The 24,121-nt window shown below is 43.1% G+C and overlaps 1 protein-coding gene across 2 annotated transcripts in view; it reads right to left on the bottom strand.

Moving 5' to 3' along the window:
• Window positions 1-23,391, bottom strand: part of fam135b (family with sequence similarity 135 member B) — a 100,467-nt gene extending 77,076 nt beyond the window's left edge. The window contains exons 1-2 of one of the 2 annotated variants that reach the window (XM_066669236.1): window positions 23,240-23,391; window positions 5,434-5,497 (exon numbers count right to left, since the gene is read on the bottom strand). The gene's annotated coding sequence lies outside the window, so the exon portion shown is untranslated. The remainder of the gene's footprint in view (window positions 1-5,433; window positions 5,498-23,239) is intronic. The other variant, XM_066669235.1, reaches the window with a different exon arrangement.
• Between the last annotated feature and the right edge of the window lie 730 nt (window positions 23,392-24,121).

Below are 24,121 nucleotides of genomic sequence, written 5' to 3'. Positions count from 1 at the left end.
GAGAGTGGAGAATGAATAGAACAAGTTAAAACAGTGAAAATGAGAGTGGAGAAGGAAGAGAACTGAGCTAAAACAGTGAAAATGAGAGTGGAGAAGGAAGAGAACTGAGCTAAAACAGTGAAAATGAGACCAGAGAAGGAAGAGAACAAGTTAAAACAGTGAAAATGAGAGCGGAGAAGGAAGAGAACTGAGCTAAAACAGTGAAAATGAGAGCGGAGAAGGAAGAGAACCGAGCTAAAACAGTGAAAATGAGAGCGGAGAAGGAAGAGAACCGAGCTAAAACAGTGAAAATGAGAGCGGAGAAGGAAGAGAACCGAGCTAAAACAGTGAAAATGAGAGTGGAGAAGGAAGAGAACTGAGCTAAAACAGTGAAAATGAGAGCGGAGAAGGAAGAGAACCGAGCTAAAACAGTGAAAATGAGAGTGGAGAAGGAAGAGAACCGAGCTAAAACAGTGAAAATGAGAGTGGAGAAGGAAGAGAACTGAGCTAAAACCGTTAAAATGAGAGTGGAGAATGAATAGAACAAGTTAAAACAGTGAAAATGAGAGCGGAGAAGGAAGAGAACCGAGCTAAAACAGTGAAAATGAGAGTGGAGAAGGAAGAGAACTGAGCTAAAACCGTTAAAATGAGAGTGGAGAATGAATAGAACAAGTTAAAACAGTGAAAATGAGAGTGGAGAAGGAAGAGAACTGAGCTAAAACAGTGAAAATGAGAGTGGAGAAGGAAGAGAACTGAGCTAAAACCGTTAAAATGAGAGTGGAGAATGAATAGAACAAGTTTAAACAGTGAAAATGAGAGTGGAGAAGGAAGAGAACTGAGCTAAAACAGTGAAAATGAGAGTGGAGAAGGAAGAGAACTGAGCTAAAACAGTGAAAATTAGAGCAGAGAAGGAAGAGAACCGAGCTAAAACAGTGAAAATGAGAGCGGAGAAGGAAGAGAACTGAGCTAAAACAGTGAAAATGAGAGCGGAGAAGGAAGAGAACCGAGCTAAAACAGTGAAAATGAGAGCGGAGAAGGAAGAGAACCGAGCTAAAACAGTGAAAATGAGAGCGGAGAAGGAAGAGAACAAGTTAAAACAGTGAAAATGAGAGTGGAGAAGGAAGAGAACTGAGCTAAAACCGTTAAAATGAGAGTGGAGAATGAATAGAACAAGTTAAAACAGTGAAAATGAGAGCGGAGAAGGAAGAGAACCGAGCTAAAACAGTGAAAATGAGAGTGGAGAAGGAAGAGAACTGAGCTAAAACCGTTAAAATGAGAGTGGAGAATGAATAGAACAAGTTAAAACAGTGAAAATGAGAGTGGAGAAGGAAGAGAACTGAGCTAAAACAGTGAAAATGAGAGTGGAGAAGGAAGAGAACTCAGCTAAAACAGTGAAAATGAGAGTGGAGAAGGAAGAGAACTGAGCTAAAACAGTGAAAATGAGAGCAGAGAAGGAAGAGAACCGAGCTAAAACAGTGAAAATGAGAGCGGAGAAGGAAGAGAACTGAGCTAAAACAGTGAAAATGAGAGTGGAGAAGGAAGAGAACTGAGCTAAAACCGTTAAAATGAGAGTGGAGAATGAATAGAACAAGTTAAAACAGTGAAAATGAGAGCGGAGAAGGAAGAGAACCGAGCTAAAACAGTGAAAATGAGAGTGGAGAAGGAAGAGAACTGAGCTAAAACCGTTAAAATGAGAGTGGAGAATGAATAGAACAAGTTAAAACAGTGAAAATGAGAGTGGAGAAGGAAGAGAACTGAGCTAAAACAGTGAAAATGAGAGTGGAGAAGGAAGAGAACTGAGCTAAAACCGTTAAAATGAGAGTGGAGAATGAATAGAACAAGTTTAAACAGTGAAAATGAGAGTGGAGAAGGAAGAGAACTGAGCTAAAACAGTGAAAATGAGAGTGGAGAAGGAAGAGAACTGAGCTAAAACAGTGAAAATTAGAGCAGAGAAGGAAGAGAACCGAGCTAAAACAGTGAAAATGAGAGCGGAGAAGGAAGAGAACTGAGCTAAAACAGTGAAAATGAGAGCGGAGAAGGAAGAGAACCGAGCTAAAACAGTGAAAATGAGAGCGGAGAAGGAAGAGAACCGAGCTAAAACAGTGAAAATGAGAGCGGAGAAGGAAGAGAACAAGTTAAAACAGTGAAAATGAGAGTGGAGAAGGAAGAGAACTGAGCTAAAACCGTTAAAATGAGAGTGGAGAATGAATAGAACAAGTTAAAACAGTGAAAATGAGAGCGGAGAAGGAAGAGAACCGAGCTAAAACAGTGAAAATGAGAGTGGAGAAGGAAGAGAACTGAGCTAAAACCGTTAAAATGAGAGTGGAGAATGAATAGAACAAGTTAAAACAGTGAAAATGAGAGTGGAGAAGGAAGAGAACTGAGCTAAAACAGTGAAAATGAGAGTGGAGAAGGAAGAGAACTCAGCTAAAACAGTGAAAATGAGAGTGGAGAAGGAAGAGAACTGAGCTAAAACAGTGAAAATGAGAGCAGAGAAGGAAGAGAACCGAGCTAAAACAGTGAAAATGAGAGCGGAGAAGGAAGAGAACTGAGCTAAAACAGTGAAAATGAGAGCAGAGAAGGAAGAGAACAAGTTAAAACAGTGAAAATGAGAGCAGAGAAGGAAGAGAACAAGTTAAAACAGTGAAAATGAGAGCGGAGCAGGAAGAGAACCCAGCTAAAACAGTGAAAACCAGAGAGCGAGAAGGAAGAGAACTGAGCTAAAACAGTGAAAATGAGAGCGGAGAAGGAAGAGAACTGAGCTAAAACAGTGAAAATGAGAGCAGAGAAGGAAGAGAACTGAGCTAAAACAGTGAAAATGAGAGCAGAGAAGGAAGAGAACAAGTTAAAACAGTGAAAATGAGAGCGGAGCAGGAAGAGAACCCAGCTAAAACAGTGAAAACCAGAGAGCGAGAAGGAAGAGAACTGAGCTAAAACAGTAAAAATGAGAGCTTCTATGCGCCTACCTTGAAGCTGCTGCTTGTTTGTGCGCTGTGTGGTTCTGTCATTTAATGGAACAGGCTCTGAGACTGGCCGTCGTGAACAGGCTATAAGTTTAAACAGGGATAATGCTGCTGTGGCGTTTGATCCTTGTGGTGTTTCCACAGTGGAGACGAGGGAGACCTGTCACCTGTGCAGTCTTGTACTAATGTACATTATCATCACATCATACCACACTATGACCGTGAGGAGATAATCCAGGCCCGGGTTTCCTCTCTCACATGATATAGCTCATGGAGCTGTGAAAGAAAGTTGCTGAGAGTAAAGTGTATGAAAGCAGGACAAACCCCTAACGTTTGCAGTGACTGTGGGACTGGAACAAACCAAACAGGCCCGTGGTCACATTAGATTAACTCACTGAATGTCCTGAGGATGATGAAATTCTAAACTGCTTTGCCGTCTCCGATGTGTGATGTTCTGTGTGTGTGTGTGTGTGTGAATGTCATAATAAAACTCCTCCTGAGCTGTGTGCGCAATCAATTAAATGTTATGCGGCTTTGCGCTGAATGATCCATGCTTTAATTTTGCTGAGAGTGTTTTATAGGCCCAGAGGCATGTGTGTGTGTGTGTGTGTGTGTGTCTGTATGGCTCTTTTATCTCTCATTTCTTCAAAGTACACACTATCAGTCCTATTTACATTGAGCTTAAATTTTAGCCCCTGGTTTCCAGTCCAGTCTGTAATGGCTGACTCTGGTCTGTAAATTGGTGGTAAGTCAGAGTTAGGGTCACTTCCTTGGACCCAAAAAGGAGGACATTATCCCAGGAACTGGAGGGCATTAGATTGCCTTGAACTCGGACATAAAGCAAAATCTTCCATGTTTTATTGTAATTTTACATGAAATTTGCATGTTTCTGTGAAATTATTTTAAAACAATTACTAAGAATTACAGAGAACATCTAAACAGACCTAAATTTAATACAATTTTAAGCATAATTAGGTGACTCCAGGTGACTGTCTGTGAGGAGTGCGGTGTGTTCTCCCTGTGTCTGCGTGGGTTTCCTCCGGGTGACTGTCTGTGAGGAGTGTGGTGTGTTCTCTCTGTGTCTGCGTGGGTTTCCTCCGGGTGACTGTCTGTGAGGAGTGTGGTGTGTTCTCTCTGTGTCTGCGTGGGTTTCCTCCGGGTGACTGTCTGTGAGGAGTGTGGTGTGTTCTCTCTGTGTCTGCGTGGGTTTCCTCCGGGTGACTGTCTGTGAGGAGTGTGGTGTGTTCTCTCTGTGTCTGCATGGGTTTCCTCCGGGTGACTGTCTGTGAGGAGTGTGGTGTGTTCTCTCTGTGTCTGCGTGGGTTTCCTCCGGGTGACTGTCTGTGAGGAGTGTGGTGTGTTCTCTCTGTGTCTGCGTGGGTTTCCTCCGGGTGACTGTCTGTGAGGAGTGTGGTGTGTTCTCTCTGTGTCTGCGTGGGTTTCCTCCGGGTGACTGTCTGTGAGGAGTGTGGTGTGTTCTCTCTGTGTCTGCGTGGGTTTCCTCCGGGTGACTGTCTGTGAGGAGTGTGGTGTGTTCTCCCTGTGTCTGCGTGGGTTTCCTCCGGGTGACTGTCTGTGAGGAGTGTGGTGTGTTCTCCCTGTGTCTGTGTGGGTTTCCTCCGGGTGACTGTCTGTGAGGAGTGTGGTGTGTTCTCTCTGTGTCTGCGTGGGTTTCCTCCGGGTGACTGTCTGTGAGGAGTGTGGTGTGTTCTCCCTGTGTCTGTGTGGGTTTCCTCCGGGTGACTGTCTGTGAGGAGTGTGGTGTGTTCTCCCTGTATCTGCGTGGGTTTCCACAGGGTGACTGTCTGTGAGGAGTGTGGTGTGTTCTCCCTGTGTCTGCGTGGGTTTCCACAGGGTGACTGTCTGTGAGGAGTGTGGTGTGTTCTCCCTGTATCTGCGTGGGTTTCCACAGGGTGACTGTCTGTGAGGAGTGTGGTGTGTTCTCCTCTTTAAGGCACTTGGAGTAGGTGCTCACAGCTCTCAGCACTTTAGGTATAAATAAGTCACCAAATATTGGGAGATTGCTTTCCCTCCCTGGAATAAACATGGGTGGACAGTGTTTCCAAATGAAAATCCAAAGTGAAACATTCAACTCGCTCCAAAAAGCAGGACTATTAAATGCCCATCCAGGCGCTGTGTCAGAGGGAGGACAGGGAGCTGAAAGACAAGACGATTCGTCCGAAAGAGCGGACAGATAGAGGAATAATCACAGACTCCCAACAGAGTTTCAAACCTCTGTTATTTTCTTTTTAGTCTAAATCTGGATATAATCTAATTGTGTGTGTGCTTGTCACTGCCTTAAAGGGAACCTCAGCCATTCTAGGGACCTGCTGTTCTCTCGTTTGTTTATATTCAGAAGCTTTGCATGTATTAAGGTGGAACAGTGTGTTTGCGGTGACTAACGACTGTTTGTTCTGAACTTGTCTGTGAGATTGAATTACCACAAGAACTCATTTGTAACTTGAGTTGTGTAGTTTTGTAGCATTCTCACTGTGTGTTTGCTTCCATGCAGTCAGCGCCCTGCCAAATGTGGACCCTATTCCACCTTAAATGATCTGAAACGACAAAATTACGTAAATATTATTTAGGAATAGACCAACATCCTCATCTCTTTTTATGATTTTCAACATATGGTGTTCCCTCAGTCATCTAAACAACTTCAGATGCCATTTCACTGCCATGAGCAGAGAGAAAGCCTAGCATACCGGACCGAGACACTCTGTTTTTATTTTTAGCCCTTTACTGAAACGTTATAAACACATTAGTTTCCAGCAACACAGAACAAACTGGAGAGCAGCAAATAATGAGGAAACATTCATTCATTCATTATCTGTAACCCTTATCCAGTTCAGGGTCACGGTGGGTCCAGAGCCTACCTGGAATCATTGGGCACAAGGCGGGAATACACCCTGGAGGGGGCGTCAGTCCTTCACAGGGCTAATGAGGAAACAGCTTATTTGAATTTTCTGTTCCTTAAATAATGCCACAGCTGCATACTTGCATCTGCAGTAATCAATTAATCACTGCATGTTCACATTACTGTGGGGAGTCCACCAACCCACAAACTGTGAACCAAGACAGTTTGACGTATTCTTGATGCTCTGAACGCAACGTTTTGCGACTAATATTGCTAATTATGTGTAACTCTGAAATCAACTTTAAAAACCCTCATTACTTTGAACTGAATTATGGGAAGGAAAGCCCATATGAAACTCTGGAAAACTGGTGAACTTGCCCTGTTAGGTGCAACTGCCGCATGATTTGAGCATGGCTGGGTTTTGGTCCAGAGGCTACAGCGCTGATATTGGAGCTAATTTAAAAGGCTGCTGACACTCCCACAAACAGCAAACACTTCTGAAGCCAAGCGGAACACCGTCCACTGCGGACTCCAGGACAAATCTATGGACGCTGGTGAATGGACACGGTACTGTACGAGGACATTTTTTTTTCTGCCGCGGTTGCTTTTTGAAGCCAGGGGTCTGCTGAAGGCCACTGCAGCATTGCGTCAGCTGAGAGGGGATTAAAAACTGCCCCATGCTTTTACACAGAGAGGGAATTACACAACGGATCATTTAAGGAGTGTTGTGGAATGTGCTCTTCTCGGACAAAGCAGCTATTGTTACAGAGAATGGAGTGGGCCATAGGGCTCAAATATCACATAACAATATGATGCAATGTGTATTTAAAAACAGCCGTCAAAACAATGTGTACACTTCTAATACTGCATTTGACACACTCCGGTCCCCATAAGTCGCTTCAGGTATATGATGTGGGTAACACTGCGGTGACACTGTTTATTGTGTGTGGTGCTGGTGTAGAGTGGATCAGACACAGCAGTGCTGCTGGAGTTTAAACCCTGTGTCCACTCTCTGTCCACTCTGTGAGACACTCCTCCCTCGTTGGTCCACCTTGTAGATGTAGAGTCAGAGACAGTAGCTCATCTGTCGCTGCACAGTGTGTGTCGCTCGTCCTCTAGTCCTTCATCAGTGACACAGGACGCTGTCGGCTGGGTGTTTATTGGATTGTATACAGAGCAACAGATGGACGACTGTCTGTAATCGAACAACAGAATTCAACATCAACATGCAGTGACTACAAAGCAACGACTTCAGATGTGTTACTAGTAAGAACCTGAAAAGTACACCATGTCCGGACAGCAAGCTACGGACAATGACATAACCAGAACAGAATCAATAAAGCTGTTGACCCTGGCCGTGAGTGGCCCTTTTGACACACACCCTGTTCCACAAAGAATAGCGTGTGAAGCGCAGTGTGATTGAGGAGCTCATCAATCCCTGAATGATGTATGTTGGCACCAGGGCCTTTGTGTGTGTGTGTGTGTGTGTGTGTGTGTGTGTGTGTGTGTGTGTGTGTGCACGAGCTAGTTGTCGTGTAGATGCAGGTGTGCACATATTCATGTCCTTGTGTATGTACGAATATATGTACTCACGTGTCCTTGTAGATGTGTGTGTGTGTGTGTGTGTGTGTGTGTGTCCTTCAGAATACATGAAAGATAGTCTGTGCACTCTCATTCACATCAGTTGAATTATATCAGCAATGGAGCTAAATCATCACACACTAATTACAGAAAGACCATCTGCCTTTTCCTCAGGAAGGTCAACTCGAGTAGAGTCTAAGGCACAAATCACCTCCACAAAGCCTCTACGGGGCAAACGAATGGTGCCCCAGCAATCACAGGGCATATTAGATACCACATACTTCTGGACTATGTGAAATTGCCTGTAGCTATAAGACTTCCACTGGCCGCTTTTTTAGAAACCCCATTTGTTGTGTAGACCTGGTGGACAGCTAGATCTTGATGCCGAGTCACCACTGATGAAGGACTAGAAGATGGCTGACACAAACTGCACACAGTGTATCCAGGCAGGCTGAACACTCCTCAACTTCTGCTCTGTCTGATACCCACATAACACTCCGGAGGTTCACCACTAGGAACACTGGACCTGTCCAGAACACCAAGAACCTGGCCATGCTTTTGACTCATCTTTGCTGGAAATGGTGCACCACACAAGACATATCTGGACTACTTAAAATACAGTGGTCATAAACTGGTCACTAATTTCTAATAAAGACAATGACCAGAGAGTGGACTTACAAGCGAGGGGTTGCTACTGGGTTGCTACAGACCACAGTTTCAGTGCATCAATGGGGTGAAGCAATTACCAAAATGAAAAAACAAACCTGATGCCATGGACTTCACAAATCTTTGGTTAATCCAGGGACTATATTTTCTTTCAAAGGCTCTGTCAATGTAAAGGTTAGTCTCCCATTAAACTGATAAATGCCCCTCCATGGAAGTGTGCTCGTAAAAGTCTAAATGCTAAACTGCGGTTTAGGCTTAGCCAACGTCCTTAGTGAAGTTTGTCCATAACTGGTAAAGCCCTTGGGCAGCTACTTTAGCTCAAATTAGACCAGGCTCCTCTCGTGGCCAAAGTAGGACTGGGCAATTAACCACAAATGTTATATACACACATTCTTTTAATTCTGTTCATCCTCTTTATTGATAATTCTGTTACTACGTCCCCCACTGTTTGTTCATGTACTGTACCTGTGAAACCACACTAACGCACTGTAGTTACTTGATTCTGTCCCATCTAATCTGCAACATGTAAGTAACACATGCAAAACACTAACTTTACAGGTGAAGGAAAAACCTTCTTAAATTTCAGTGGAAGTCAATGTAAAATGATTGTATTCCAAGTGATTTTGGAGCATTTCTATTGGTCCAGCCGTCATCACCAATACACACTGTGTGAAGGCCAGCTGCTGTGTTCAAAAAACTAAAAATCAACAAGAGTACAGGTACAACCGCGACCCTGAACTGTAGAAGTGGTTACAGACAATGACAGCGACGGTATTTACAGCACAAACCTTGCCGGTGAATTATGAGGGCAAACACATAATGATCTTTCATTAATCACAATCAAGGTAAAATGCTCAATTAATCATGATATTGATTTGCATTCATATCGCCCAGCACTAATGTAACACTAAAACGTTATGCCATAAGGTTCTCAAAGATAAATAAGTAGAAGTTAATCTCCATAAATAATTAGCAGTGCTAAATAGATTGCTGCACATATCTCAACAGCGAAAGGGGGCCTCTTCAGCTTGTAGCTTCACTGGTTGCTTAGTCTGCAGTGCACATTATACTCTACTTTCATGTTGTTGAAACTTTACCAATACACTGTGAATAAAAATGTACAGACAAGTTAAACTTCAGCCACAAACCAAAAAGCAATTGTTTTCCCCCCTCAAACTCACCGTTCCACCTTAAAAGACGCAGAGCTTCTGAATGTAAACAACCACCGAGAACTGTGTTTCTCCACAAGCACAGACCCTTTAACACTAAAGTAGGCCTTACTCTGTCACGGATGAGAAATGAAAAAAAAAATAATTAACATGAAACATTTTTATTACTTGCATTAAGTAAGTTTGTATGCATTTTCTTAAAGGCTAAGCACCAGTGATATGAAAGTGACAAATAAATAAATAGAGTGGAATTTGAGTTCCTAACTTGTGTTTATTGATAGTCAGAAAACATGTTATTTCTTACTAATTGAAGGAATAAGGTTTAAAAGACCGTTGGTCCCCCCCCCAACGGTGTTGGGAAACTCTAATAGGCGTCTTGCCTGTGACGTAGATGGTGGACAACACTCTAGAAGCTGCACTTAATTTAATGCAAAATGACGAAAAGGTGTGTTGTTTTTGGCTGCAATCATTCAATGTACAGTGGGACATCTGTGAACAAACGGCCCAAAGATCCCAAAATATCCAGAAAATGGACTAAATCTGTCCACTTTAAACGGGCACTTTGGAAAGGACCATCCGCTCACTCCGTTATCTGTAGCTCATTTCACTGGCGCTTTTCCAACAATATGGGCATGTAAGGACACCAACGAAAGGTGTTCAAGAGCCTCTGTAACATGGAGGTAAACAGGGTAAGGACACTCACTTCGCCTGTTTTAGTTGGTGTTAGTTAACGTTAGCTTGACTCGCTAAACTTATTGCTAGGCTATTGTCATGAATAATGTTGGTTATTTAGCTAGATACTGTCATAACAGTCAGTCATAACGGTGTTTTACCGCGGCGTTGTTCAGCTGTTGTCCACCAGTGACGTCACGGTCGCGTTCAAAAATTTCCGTAGCGAGCTCGGGTTTTTCCGTCAGTTTAATAAAATTGTCAGTTTTAAAGCAAATCAAGCTGCTATTTTCATTTTAATTCATACTTATATATGTCAGTAACTAAAATAATGTGGAATATTCATGGAGGTCCATTAAGTGGTGCTTAGCCTTTAAACAAATAAAAACAGAAACTGTGTAAATCTCTCTTTAGTTTTGAGCTTGTGTCATTAATGCCGTTTTTATGAACTAGCATAAATAAAGCATATGCTTGTATTGTATTTTGTATAAAATACATATTTTCGGTACGTTATACAATCGTTACTGGCTATAACCAACAGATTGCTGTGAGCTGTCCCTACCTTGTGAGTTGTGTGTCTGACTTTCTTTTAAATATAAATCCAAATGCCCATTAGTCTGTGAAAACCAAAATTACTTGCTCTGACCAAATGCATTAGCTGCTGTCATTTAGACACTAGGGCATTATGAGAAATGTAGCGCCTGTAATGAATCTCGTTCTGCTCAGCAGTGCTGGACAATGTTGACTGTTTACCACACTGATTTTAGTGGGACACAGCAACATTGTACTGGGGTATGTGCCCCTGTAAATCGGGTCTAATGATGCACCTGCTGTGGATTATTTTTATATTCGGAGCTGAGCGAGCGCTACAACTGGAGAAGTACTAGCAAAGTGATTCCACTCCAGGAAAAAACCCAGTAAGACTGTTATTAAAAATACTGATATCCATAAACTATTCTGTCCTGGCATTGCTGCCTTCAGCCCCGTACTTTCACATTTCCAACACTCCTGTTTGTGGTATAAATACATAAATGCCTTTCACACATCATTACATTATTAGTAAGCAAACGTAAAGAGAAAAGCTCTGAGTTCAGCCTGGACCACAGAGCACCTCCAAAATGACGGCAAAAACAAACTTCACACTGGGTTTATGTCATCTAAAAACCAACTAGACCTCCTGGAGCAACATGGCCGACCCTTGACCCTTTCCAATGTCTCACTTGGTTTTAAGCCTCTGGTGTATAGATTGTGTTAAGCATGCCGAATCAGGCCGTTTTATACGCAGGAAATCTGCTTATGATTCACTGTGTTACAGTTTGTTTGTGGGCTTTGGAAGCCCGTAAGAACAGTTATACAACGTTTGTCCCAACTTCACAAATAAATAAAGCTACAGCAACTGAAGTGACTCAGCAGAATTCAGCAATCTGGCAGCTACTTGTGAGAAGAGGATGTTGATCGGCGCTAACCGGTCTGACGTTGAGGTCTGACTCAAGCTTGTCACGTATTGTCTTTGTGGACTCTGAGCCCGACAACGTTTGCTGTGCTGTTGCTCTCCGCTGAGTGAGTGTGGTCTCAGGGTGTCCACAGCTGTGAGTGTGTGAATGTCAGGGTGTGTGAAATTATCTAGAAGTGTGAATCAAACGCTCGTACTACCGTGCGATAACACCACAGGCCACTAATATCAGGTGAAATGTTTTTCTAAATGATACATTTGCGAGGCCCTATTTCAGTAGTTTGCCCATTCATTCATTCATTCATTCATTTTCTGTAACCACTTCATCCTGAGCAAGGCCATGATGGGTCCACTACAGGGCTGTGCTGTTAGCCCCTGTAGCAGGAGCCAAGACTTGAACAATACATTCCCTGCCTCCAATTATGCTTGAATTCCCGTCGTCGCCATCTTCCAGTCGGAAGAGAGGCCTCAGTCATCTCCAGGCCTCTGCATTAAGTAATGGCCAGAGTATGATTTCCTGAATATCAAATCTAGTAAAATCTAAACAGTGTTCACTGATTCATTCATTCTCTGTAACCCTTATCCAGTTCAGGGTCGCGGTGGGTCCAGAGCCTACCTGGACACAGAGAGAACACACCACACAGACAGTCACCCGGAGGAAACCCACGCAAACACAGAGAGAACACACCACACACCTCACAGACAGTCACCCGGAGGAAACCCACGCGGACACAGGGAGAACACACCAAACTCCTCACAGACAGTCACCCAGAGGAAACCCACGCAGACACAGGGAGAACACACCACACTCCTCACAGACAGTCACCCGGAGGAAGCCCACACAGACACAGGGAGAACACACCACACTCCTCACAGACAGTCACCCGGAGGAAGCCCACACAGACACAGGGAGAACACACCACACTCCTCACAGACAGTCACCCGGAGGAAACCCACGCGGACACAGGGAGAACACACCAAACTCCTCACAGACAGTCACCCGGAGCGGGAATCGAACCCACAACCTCCAGGCCCCTGGAGCTGTGTGACTGTGTTCACTGATATTTATTGATATTTGCAGGTCCTAGAATATGTTTGGCTTCACATACTGGACAAAGAGCTCATTTTGCTATTGCTAATTTATAGCAGAACTTTTGCTTCTTTTCTTGTGTTATTTTCTTAGAGATAAAAGTGTTAAAGAAATCCAAATGGTTCCAAAATAAAACCATAAAATTAAAATTGGGAAAAAAAATAAAAAGGGAGTTAATATGACCCTAATATCTGAGAAGGGCATTAGTTGCTGATTCAAAGGTCTGGATCATCATACATGACAAATAAGTGTGTTATATTATCTTGAAAATAATATACTGATTATCACAAATACGTTTGGATACGTTTCACAGCTGAAGTGCAGATATAAAGTTATCTCCGGGATGTTATCATCTAACAGAATTATTCATGCCATAAACACTCAGTATCAGCATCAGTCACAGTGCATCAAACTGGCCCTGTTTAATAGAGAGCTGAAGGAAATACTGAAACAGCATTGTACCATCACAGCATCTTTGTTTGGAGATGCCTTGGCTTCAGCTTGAAGGCTCAGCATGAGACGATGGCGTCTGGCAAAGAGACTAATCCCGCAGAGATTTGGAGGGTGTTTGATTTCATAATACACCGCGAAGAGACGGCAAAACAGTGAGTACATGAGCAGGATGGCAGCTGGAGCAGAAATGCCTCCATCCTCTCGCTCATTATGTCTGACACTAAAAATAGCCCCAATCCAACTGAGCAACGGCTTTGTTTTCCCTCCACCGCAACCTTTATAACACACACACACACACTGTCCATACTACTAATGTACCCTTCATGGCCCCTATTTATCCAGCAGTGTTTATAAAAGACTTGTTTATTCACGCCCTCCGTCCTGTACCTCAATGGCTCCTCCATTCTCCCAGGGTGTGTGAAGGATGGACGGCTGTGGGGCATCAAAATGGAAGGTATTAGCATCTCAGGGAGAGGAGTGTCATTACACCGTGACACTCTCTGTTCAAACATTCACACAAGGGCTGGGCCTCGCTGATTTGATGTGCCACAGAGGGAGATTATAGAGATCCCATGTGAGGCTGAATCATGGGACTGCACCACCACAAGCCTTATTCACTCAGAACCTCAAGCCCAGCCAGCGATGACCAGATCAGGACCAGTGCAATACGTCATCCAGCCAGGCTGGTTTTATTTATTTATTACTCTGAGCTTTCCTAATGACTTTTGAGTGTCCAGCAAAATCAGAGCATTACAGTAAGTCCATCTCCATGAGTTCATAGACATACTTCATATATGAGTGGATGACTGAACGCAGGACCCTTGTTCACACACATAGGTGCAGTTTTATTGTTCAGTGAGCGGTACAGGATTACAGCATGTTGAATGCTTCCTCAGTGTCCTCTCTCTGTCCTTGTCCCACCTATCATTACTGCGTATGAGATTATTGTCAGTCTGAGTAAACATGACATTCTCCATGTCCCCGTGTCTGTGCTGTCTGGAGTCAGCAGCTTAATACAACACTAAAACTCTGCTCCGCAATTTCACCATAGCACAAGGCCATTCTACAAAGTAAATCTAAAAGAAGGATCAATGGAAGAAGACGGGACACATGTATTCAACACCTTTGCTCCTAACAACACTCTGTAAGCGTTTGGGAATTGAGGAGACAATTCGCTGAGGTTTTGAAAGGGAAATGTTTTCTGATTCTTGCTTGTTATAGGGTTTCAGATGCTCAGCATCTCAGGGTCTAGTTATAGAGTGTTCCATTTTACAATGCACCAGTTATTTTCATTGACTGACAGGTCTGGACTAGTTTAGCTCCCAGACTCTTTTACTAAGGGTGCTGTTGTAATTTACACAGAATGCAGACTGACCTGGTCTTACTAAAATAAACATGGCCTTGCTGAAAAAAATGCAGCATGTTGCTCCAAAATATGTATGAGCGCTACTCATACCTCATACCGTCACAGACCCTGGCTTTTAAACTGTGCACTTATAACTTATAAGTCAGATGTTCCTTCTCTTTAGCACAGAGGATGCAGCAGCTATTTCATTTTCAAAACTCAGAACACACTCCACTTCACCTCAGTCAATCTTAAATGAGCTCAGGTCCAGAGAAGGCAGTGGCATTTCTGAATGTTTATATCTGGCTTTTCACTGCACTTGTCAGTTTTACGTTGTGTTTGTGGACGTGGTGATGAACTGTGTTCACCGAGAGTGGTTTGGGGAAGTGTTTCTGAGTCCATTGCAGTGATTTACACTACAGAAACCTGTTTGTTTTTATTCAGTGCCATCTGAGGGCCCAAAGACCACACCCAGCTAATACTGGTTTTAGGCCTTGTCTCTTGCATATAGACTTCCCCAGATTCGCCAAAACTTTTAATAATATCACGATGAATACATGATGAAATCCCCACGTTCTGTACTATTTTGAAAAACATTACCCTTCAATTATCTCACCCCTTGCCCATGCAGTCTTTCAGAGTGGGGAACCCCTCTCCATCTTAACTTCTGCAAAACTCCCTGAGGACCTAGTCATTCTCTCTGTGTCTGCGTGGGTTTCCTCCGGGTGACTGTCTGTGAGGAGTGTGGTGTGTTCTCCCTGTGTCTGCGTGGGTTTCCTCCGGGTGACTGTCTGTCAGGAGTGTGGTGTGTTCTCCCTGTGTCTGCGTGGGTTTCCTCTGGGTGACTGTCTGTGAGGAGTGTGGTGTGTTCTCCCTGTGTCTGCGTGGGTTTCCTCTGGGTGACTGTCTGTCAGGAGTGTGGTGTGTTCTCCCTGTGTCTGCGTGGGTTTCCTCCGGGTGGCTGTCTGTGAGGAGTGTGGTGTGTTCTCCCTGGGTCTGCGTGGGTTTCCTCCGGGTGACTGTCTGTGAGGAGTGTGGTGTGTTCTCCCTGTGTCTGTGTGGGTTTCCTCCGGGTGACTGTCTGTGAGGAGTGTGGTGTGTTCTCTCTGTTTCTGTGTGGGTTTTCTCCGGGTGACTGTCTGTGAGGAGTGTGGTGTGTTCTCCCTGTGACTGCGTGGGTTTCCTCCGGGTGACTGTCTGTGAGGAGTGTGGTGTGTTCTCCCTGTGTCTGCATGGGTTTCCTCCAGGTGCTCTGGTTTCCTCCCACAGTCCAAAAACACATGTTGGTAGGTGGATTGGCGACTCAGAAATGTCCGTAGGTGTGAGTGAATGTGTGTCGCCCTGTGAAGGATTGCCGCCCCCTCCAGGGTGTGATTCCGCATTGCGCCTAGAGTTACCATGTAGGCTCCGGCCCCACCACGACCCTGAATTGGATAAGCGGTTACAGACAATGAATGAATGAATACTCTCTCTATCATGGTCTCTTATTTTTATCTGAACAATCTGGACTGACCGTGCCAGTCAGCCTTATCCACATCAGTCAGTATCCATTTTCCTGCCCTGACCAGCTTGACCCTTGTGTGTGGACAGTTTTCAACTCAGTGTACAGGTCTCTTGAGACATACAATATTTAATGGGGATGTCGGTAGCAATTTGACGCAACCTCCCATCACTGAATTATTCAAAATGACTGTTTAACTTCCAAAATATTTCAGCTTTGTTTTTATTACCAAGTCTTAAAGGCCAAGGACAATGAGTCAAATGCCAAACGCTGAATTTTCTGCTGTTGTGGTACTCTCTGAGGCATGATTTGAAAGCAGATTTACGGATGTGTGTGTTTGAGCCTCTGTGTATGCGTGTAGCATGCATATTATACCCTACATAATACAGTAAGACGTGTCTCCTGGAGGATATTATAGGCTACGTCACATGTTAAAGCATGGATTCTCACTTAGAATGGTGTCCTAGTTAAAGATGCATGACCACAGTCATGTTTTATGTTCCTAGACAGTGCTCTGGACGCTATGTTCCAACCAGACAGAAGTGTCTAACCACAAAGGGGCTGTTTCACCACCAGCACAGACCAATTCCTACATTAAATCATTCACAGGTTTCGTTACAAACACAGCTAACCATACGAAGGACTTCAGAAGCATTGCTTCATGTCTAGAAGAGACACATGAGGCTAACCACTAAAACCTTCAGTCAAACCACTGGCTTGTTTCAATTTAATCTGCTTTTTCTAATTATGCAACACTGCAAACCTTTGACCGATACTTCAAATAAAAAAAGGAAGAATTTTTTTTAGCCTCTCAACTCCATTACCTCTCAATGCCCTTGTCATGGTGTGTCCTTCAATTCATGCCTAGATTACAGTACAGCCCTTCAGAGATTGTCTAATCTACTAATCACTTTTATTCATCTACAAGTTCAGACTCTTGTACATGGGTGGAAGGTCTTTCAGTGCAGTAGAGCATCAAGGGCAGTGTATTAACACGTTTTAAATGAGGGCTTTTAACTTTCACACGTTAGAGGCAACTAAACATTGTGCTGTGTACATAACGAAACCCACAACTGACTCACTCTCCAGTGCTGTACATGCATTGCCCTAAAATACAGCCAGATCTTTCTGGTTATAAACACAAGCCTGGGCCTTCTTTCGTGGAAATTCATTGCCATTGAAGTCACACTGAAAATACTGACCAGAAAAATCAAATACATATTATTTCCCCAAAATTGTTTTGCACTTCCCAACTTTGGAACAAATTCCCGCAGCCTCCACAGCATCTCATTTATTCCAGCCTTCAAACCAGTTTTCTTGCCTGTTTACGGTAAACAGCTCTGTGTCATTTAAGGTAGAACAGTATGTTTGAGGAGTAAAAAAAGACAGACTTCTGATGAATCCTTTTGTGTGTCAGTCAAATTCCTTTTCCAGTTGTAGTAGGCGGTTCTTGGCTATGTTGAGTGACGAAAGGTAGGCAATGCAAGACTTTGTTCTCTATGACTCAGAGCTATGTTTTGGGAACAAATTAGTTTTGGGAATGTATTTTGAGAAAGGTCAGTAGGAAGATAAAAAGTTCAAAGCAAACATACCCTTACTATATACAAAGTGTAAACACAGATAAGTTCTAACATAAACACAAGATTATTAGGGTAAACAGACAAAGTGTACCTTTCAGCTAAATGTACTTCTGTACAAAAGTTAACCTCGTGTTTTAAACTTACCTCAGAACAAACTTTAAGCCAAAACCACAGACTTTGTTTACTCAGGGGTAATAATCTTCAGAAAGGTGTAACATAAACTGCAGCCTTGTTTGAGTTGAATCAATAATCAGAGAGATGTGAGATAGAACTCTGAAAGGTTTTCGCCTAAAACACAGCCAGATTTTAGCCTAACCACCTAATCACCCTATAAACAAGCCTCTTCATTCAGTGTGCTTCCTCTTATCTCCTTCAGTGTTAGCCATTTGTCATTTGTCAAACCTGTTTTGTAGGTCCCCCCCCTCACCATGACATGGCAACCAAGCACAGAGAACACCAATATGTGTATAGCTTCCACATGCTACTCAATGTGTCAGAGGGAAGCCAAGAAAGCTTGAATGAAGGTGCTGATAGTCCAACTCCAACTGTATACAACACCTATTGCAAATACAATCCTGTGTGTTCGGACAGTGAACAACACACAATCTCTGCTGCCCGACCACTGAGTAGAATATGCGTGAGTTGCAGCTGACGCCACCGTGTATAGCAGCTGCCATATTGGTAACCTACTCATTACTCAAACACACAACTCAAACTAAAACTGTTTAATTTGTTTATTGTTTCTGTCAACACTTAGTCCTCATTTAGACGTTAAAATAAAAGAAATACAAATATAGATCCCTGACTCATATATCGGTATCACATTTGTAAACAGAGCTCGGTTCATCTGTGTCAGTCAAAATAGTGCCTTGGTCCCTACATAGTGCACATCACAGATAATTAAACTAATAATACGTGCCCTACGAAGGGTGTAGGGAGACATTTGGATTTTTCAACCTCAACCTGGCGTCACTGTAGCAGAGAAAAATCTGTCACTGGTAACTCATACTTTCAGACAAGGAGAACTGCCTTATTAAACTTTAAGCCAAACCAGAGAAATAATTTACACAAACTATCTCAATAAGACACTGAGAGCCCAGGGACAGCGGGGTCAAATTATGTACCTGTAAACAGGAGGGGAAGAATGAGACAAAGGAGTATGTGGCTTGTGTCTGTAGTCTCTTAGACACAAACAACAACAACTTGTCTATAATCCATGTGTGAATAACTCTCAGATTCAGACAAACTCTGACATGCTAATAGTTTTCCATTAGAACCTATGACAAAAATGCTAAACGAGGAGGTGGGCTTCTGTGCTTCTGGGGGTTGTAAAACACTCCAGCACAGAGAGAGGAGTTGTATAATAGATAAATGTATCCATCTGTCTCATTTGTTTACATTAGTACTGCTCTCTAAAACCAGACAATATGTCCCCAAAATGGTGCCAATGCCATGTGACTGCAGCCCATGTGTAGTGCACTCTCATATGTATATAAGCTGCTTAATGGGGAACTGAACCAACACTCTACACGTCTGCGAAGGCTTTACACTTGATGTTGAAACAATAATCTGAAAATTTCATATCATTCAGCCAAACAAGATTCAAGTCAGGTACTGGATGAGCAATGCCCCTCAAACTCATCCCAAAGGCACTGGGATTCCACACTCCCATCCCCTTTGCCTAAAAAGGTGTACATGTGTTTCATATATTTTATGTAACGTATATTTGCACATATACAGGGACAATTCGGAACATGGAATAAAGTAGCAGACACTGTTTTGTGTCTTGGATGAACCGTGAAATTTGGGCCTTGGACAAGCCCACATGCAACCCCTCGGGTGGCCTCGAATACTCCCACAAGAGACAAACACTGCACGGCATAAGCAACTTGTTGTCTGCTAGTGTGAACATAGGGTAAGACACCTTTGAGGCATTGGAACTGTAACTAAAAACAGTGATGAGTTTTATGGGTTTAAATGATGACTCAAGTGGGATTTTTACCTGCGTCAAGGGGCGCATCCTAAAGGGGACACATTCTTATCTAGTTCTGGGTCTAATGAAAAGTCTGTTTGACCTGGTTGAAGCTTGTCTTTGTATTCTAGACTAGCATCGTGATTGGATACTTAGAAAACAAGGGAGGGGCAGTTCTAAAATCTCAGTACTTGATGTTAGAAGTGGAGCAGAATCAAAACTGGTTATAGAACTAAATGCATTCTGACTTGGGAAGCCCACGAATAACTGACCGGGTGGTCGTACCTCACAAGTTAATGGATAGCCTCCAGATCCCCACATTGATAGGCACCTTTTTTCAAAACACGTCCTCTTTAAAAGTAGCTGAATTCTCTAATCACATCGGGTCTGGTTTTATATGTTCAGGACTTCTTTTTATAGACCTGCTCATGATTCTGTAATCACTCTCCTGTACTTCTCGTTCCCATCTCAGTAAAACTTTGTTCTTGATTGAAACAAGGTTTCAATCAAAGGAAGGCAGACTGTAAAATCATCTTATTGAACTCAACAGCTGAACCTGCTTTATGCCAGCCTCTGCATATTAAACTGTCTTTCCTCTCAATCAGAGGTCAGTCTTCTGGCTTATTCAAGGTGAATGAACAGTTAGCACAGAGTCACATATGCAGCCTTGGGTCGGTGTAAAAATTCTATCCCCTCCCATCCACATGAATTTTCCCTGTGTGAAAGATGGTGGGCCAGGGCAGATTTATTTTCCCTTCATTATGCAAGCCTGAGTTTCTGACTGCTCTTGAATTGAAGGGAGCAGTTTGAGGCAGTTCAGACATCGCAATGTGCTCGAACTGCACTCGGTTTAAAAATAGCTGGAAAATCAGCAGAACTCTGGACACGAGTCGCACGTCCACGAGAACAGGAGACAATTCAATACAATGACAAAGAAATCACCTACGGTGAGCCCAAAGCACAGGGATTCTGCTTCAAACACTGACAGCAATGCATTTAATATATGGCGTGCATTAATAATATATAATGCATATAATATATAATAATTGGCGGACCTCTAGATCTCTTAATAAGTCTGCCCCGAAGCAATAGTGAGCTGCCTAATTAGGCACTGGCTATGTATACAGCTGTCAAGTAGGAAATTCTTGTTGGCAACAGACTTCTGTCCTCATGAGGCAGATTGACATATATATATTTTTTTACATTTGCATCATACAGATGCTCTTATCAGGAGCGACTTACAGGTTTACTGGTATTACAGGTAGGCCAACACAGTGTTTAGGAGTCTTGCCCAAGGGCTCTTATTGGTGTTAGCACAGACTGGTTGCCCAGACCTGGAATCAAACCCAGTTCTCTCACATGGGAGCTAATGGTGTTACCACTGTACCACATCAACCACACTGACATAGCTGACAGTGTCGCAGCTTTTTCAAGCCCACTGCACGCAAAAGGTGTAAACTTACCTCAGCGGCTAGTGTCACCACAGCGTTTCAGCAACGGTGAAGTCTATTCGTTCCAATTTTATTACAATTTGAATTATTTTTGCTTTGGGAGACAAGGGAAATAGACAGGAATTGTGCTTGCATTGCATCATGGAATTGCCTGGGCTGATGATCGGTTCGATGTTGCCTTAAAATTCGTCTGATTAAGGTATCTCTGTAGGCAGCATAATGAGGTGTCTAAGAATTGGGACAGCCTATGTGTCAGGAGCGCACACACCATGACTTAAAATGCTCTCTACATAGACAGCTCACTACGTATTGGTTGGAGCGCCATCACTCCAAAAGCCAAAGGATAAGAGGCTTTATATCCCTCTGACTGTTGGTATTAAGCATGGGGACCTTAGACTTATTCTACTGGAGTATAAACAAACGGCTTGTGCTAATGGGTAGTGTCCACATAAAGTGGCTGAATTCACTCTTTAGAAAGTATTTGGATTTCTGTTGTCCTGAGGTGCCACGAATCCCAAACCTTATATATGCAAAGCTCCAAAGAAATTATGGATGCATTATGTTAGTGTTATGATTGACCTACACTCATAACTCTTATCATTTCATCATGCGCTGGACAAACACAGTGATATTAAGCTGGGGCGAGACAGATGGCCTGGCCTTTACACTGGCAGCATGCACATCCCAACATCCCATATGGTCAATTCAGAGACGTAGCTAATGTCAATCCCCTCATCTGCCCACAGTGAACGCTACACCCAAATGACATGCCACAGGCACACTTGACCGAAACAATACCTGAGGAATAAGAAAACAAGCTTGTATCTCTCCAAGCATTTTCACTATGTGGCTCATCCAACACTTAGCCTGAACCACTCTGGTAGGATTTGATGGTATTCACCAACAAACACCTTAGTGAAGGCAGGTTCTGATGTTGGGTGATTAGTTCTGGGCAATATTCACCAATCACACACATCTCAAAGGTGCTGGACAGAGCTTCACTGCTCAACAACCCAAAACTGGGGCTAAGGTTGGGCAGTGTACGGTATTAATGTATACGTCATATTTAACAATGGAAACAGGTGAGGAAAAAACACAGGCCCAGTAGTCCACCACAGCTGTGAGTTGAGTTCTGAGTTTGGGTTAAAAGAGAGAAGACTGAAGCTGAAAACAGACAAATGCTCAGAAGAATCTTCAGCCGATTTTGTGCTTACGAATTTGCTGAGTTGAACTGCACAGCACCAAAAACCCTACAATTGACCCACACTCACAGGCATGAGGCTCACTTGGCCCAACAGTGAACACGGTAAAGCCGTACGCAGTGTTCATATTTTGAGACTGTATGACAATATGAAAAATGTGGATACCGCATATCCCTAGCTTGGGGTGGGGGATATACCGTTCTAGACAACACTTAGCATTGGAAAAAACGCACTTGGGCTTATGTGTAGTACCTCCAGAGCACTCTGTTTCATTACACAGGTGGTGCGTGTTCCACTGGACATTATATCCACAGAAAATGATGTCCAGGTCCACAGAAGTTTGGACACTTGATTCCCAACAACAAGGTGGGCAATAGGACAATAACTGATGATAATTAATTCTGTTAGCAGGATAAACAATATGTAAACAGCTTTACTGTACAGAAGTAGTACTCTAGATCACGTCTCATTACAAAGGCATCATTGGTCCAAGTCTAACTGGATTTAATCAAGTACAGTGTGTGATTTTGATTTGTAAGCCCTGCTAGTGACATCCCTTCAAAATTAAGGTCTGCACATGACATAATAATGCCCACGAACAAGACACTTAATTACTTTGCAATTATAAGGTGTGGGAACTACTTAATTGGTGTGGGAATGGTTTAACACAACATGGCAGTGACTCAATAACATACGGGAATTACATTTTTTTTAGTAGTGGGAACAACTTAATAAGATAGAGGCATAGATGTTTAAACACCCTGTTCATAAGTCGTTCTCGTTCATTACATATCTCTTTTCCCTGCGTATATATTGAAATCCCATGTCCTAAAATGTTGTTCTCATCCTTAAATAGTTCATTCATTGAGTGTTAAAATATGAAGTGGGTTTTTTTGTTTATTCATTTGTTTTTTTTAAAAGGGACGTCACCAGCAGGGCTCTGCAGTGTAATAGTGTGTGTAGTGAACATGTGTGTTGAGTATCATGATACAATACTGCAAGCAAACTGACCACCTCCAACACAACCACACAGCAGAATCCCAACACTGGACATTCACACACATCCACAACATGAGCACAACCGGGGGAGTCACTTCATGACTGTGTGTTTCAGCTCAATGCAGTGAGTGTAATCCAGCTCTGAGAGAGAGAGAGAGAGAGAGAGAGAGAGAGAGAGAGAGAGAGTCATTCAAACGCACGGCACTGAAGCACTGCGTCTGTTTATAACGTTATATTTCCAGCATTTGTCTCCGCCATGAACAAAAAGGGATTAAAATGAAAGCTTAAATGAGCATTGTATCATCTTACCCGACACGACTCCGTCTCCCAGCCCTTTTCCTGTTGTCATTTAAGCTTTGGTGGCGTCTGCTGGTCCCTGAACAGGCGAACGGTGGCGGTTTTTAGCGTCTGTCGTCTCGTTTTCGTATCACGGCGAGCCGCTGCGTTTTGCACTACAGCCACTTTCTTTTCTGACTGAAAAAGCCGTTATTCTCTCCTCCCTGAAACCCACCCCTTTTCGTGAACGTCCCGCCCCCTTTGTGATAGGATTGGCCGCTGTGCTCACACAAGCTATTTTGATTGGACGCATTTTTAGGGATATTAAATAAAAGCCAATCTAAGTAGAGAGGAGGCGTGGCAAACGCTGTGGATGAGATACGACTAACCGATCATAGCACAGCAAAGGCGGATCGTGTCTCAAAACGGGTGCTGAAAGCAAGCAATTTGAAAAATAACAGTCGCCGCTGGTGCTGCCGCTGTTGCCATGGTTATCATTCAGCTCTCGCTTCTCGCGCGTCTTTCGTTTACCAGAGTGCGCTTTCCCGAATATTTTTTTTGTTTTGGTTTGTTTATTTTAATACATTTTGAATATAGATTTTCTTCAATGTCTTTACCCATGTTTTATTTAATTTCTGATCTACATCTCTAACGCATTTGACACATTCTGAATTGAGCTAATAGAACAAGACAGTAAAAGAAAACAACACAAACAGCCAAAATATATCATACAAAAATGGACAACTTGCACAATGTACAGTGACATGTCCTCTTCCTGAACGACAGATCTGTTTACTTCTGCCTATCTATCTATCCTTACCCTTCAGATCTCCCCGCATGTTTCATTAATCACAATTTCGATCAAGTATAGTAATAATAGACTCTGCTTTTGCTAATACATGGATTCATAACAGC

The sequence above is a fragment of the Hoplias malabaricus genome, chromosome 4 (assembly GCF_029633855.1).
Source record: "Hoplias malabaricus isolate fHopMal1 chromosome 4, fHopMal1.hap1, whole genome shotgun sequence".
Lineage (NCBI taxonomy): Eukaryota > Metazoa > Chordata > Actinopteri > Characiformes > Erythrinidae > Hoplias > Hoplias malabaricus.
The sequence above is the reverse complement of the archived record's forward strand: the minus strand, read 5'-3'. Positions and strand labels throughout refer to the sequence as shown.